Source organism: Nicrophorus vespilloides, unplaced genomic scaffold (genome assembly GCF_001412225.1).
Source record: "Nicrophorus vespilloides isolate i.1.1-1 unplaced genomic scaffold, Nicve_v1.0, whole genome shotgun sequence".
Lineage (NCBI taxonomy): Eukaryota > Metazoa > Arthropoda > Insecta > Coleoptera > Silphidae > Nicrophorus > Nicrophorus vespilloides.
The window spans coordinates 13554-14995 of NW_017096001.1; positions in this window are offsets into that span (position 1 = coordinate 13554).

Genomic DNA, 1442 nt, shown 5'->3' on the forward strand with positions numbered 1-1442 from the left:
AAATTATTTGACGTTCTAGGGTCTAGGTTTCCCTGAGTCATCGAAGTAGTGAGTGTTTTTATGTATTTGCATTTAGATATATCACCTTATTAACTAGTTTAATTTCATTTTCAATTTTTGTTTTTATCCTTCAGAATTTATTTTTTTTACTCATTTTGCAGTAGTGGTGATATTTAGTTTGCTTTCTTCGCTTTTGCATGTTCTGCTTTCAGGGTGAATTTAAGTATTCACAAAGCCCGAAAATCACTCGAAGTCGTAAAGAAACAGACTGAAGAATATTCAGTCAAATTTGACTATAAAATATTCTTAATCTCTTTCAGTACGATTTTAAATTCCCACTAGATTAAATTAATTGCATTAATATATGGTCATGTAATGGTTGCACACATTCACGATCAATCCTCCCTGATTATTTTTAAATTTATTAAAGTTGTCTTTGTCAGCACGATGGTATCATGTGACCCGTCCGAATTGGTGCCATTTTGGTGTCTTTGACTTCTTTTCGTTACTTATTTTCAAAAGTCCCTTATTTTATCTATTAAATTCATTAGAATGGATCGTCGGAAGATCTCCATCAGAGCTCTCGATCGTCTCCCTCCAAACGGTATTATTTGGAGTATTTTCTTATTCGAGTGATTTTCCTGATTCGTTCCTTAATCGACGGTCGTACCTATTTATGCTTATGTATTTCCATGTGTTTCTTTTTTCAGGTTTCTTTTTCAGCAAAAAGAGTTCATCTCAGAACTGTTGTAGATTGCATGTTTCTTTTACTGTAGAAATTATGTAGTGTGCTTAGACGGGCGGTTTTGAGTTTGAACCAAATTATGATAAACAGTATAACAAAACTTGAAGAGTTCTTTGTATTTGATAATTATAAATATTCATGTATATATAATTATGAGATGCAGAATTTGATCGATTCAGTTTTCTTTTCCGGTTCTATGTAATACAGTGAAGTGCAATTTACTGTATAATTAGTTCTGTAGTATAAAATTGTGACATTTTTCACAATTCGCGTTTATTCGGTAGTGCTTGTGTAGAATAGTGATTTTAATTTTATTTTTAGTTAAGTAACGTTGTTTATTAATCATAACATTTTCAGATTCTTTAATTAATACAGTAAGTATGTAATATTTGTTATTCCTAATTAATTCTTTCGTTCCAGAATTATTTCTGCAAAACAGAGTATTGGCTTTTGAGTGAAATATCATGTAAATTTAACTTGCATAACATTATATTGATACTCCATATAAAACAAGATATTCCACAGGAATGTCTCGTTTTTTGGGGTCATCAATTTGATGTTATGCATGAAACATAGTAATAATTCAATAGTCAATATGTTTGCGACATAATCTTTATCAATATCTAAATTTATTTGATGTTCCAGATAGGTGATGATTCCTAAGTAGACTGAATTCTAGTTCACCAGTTTACGTATC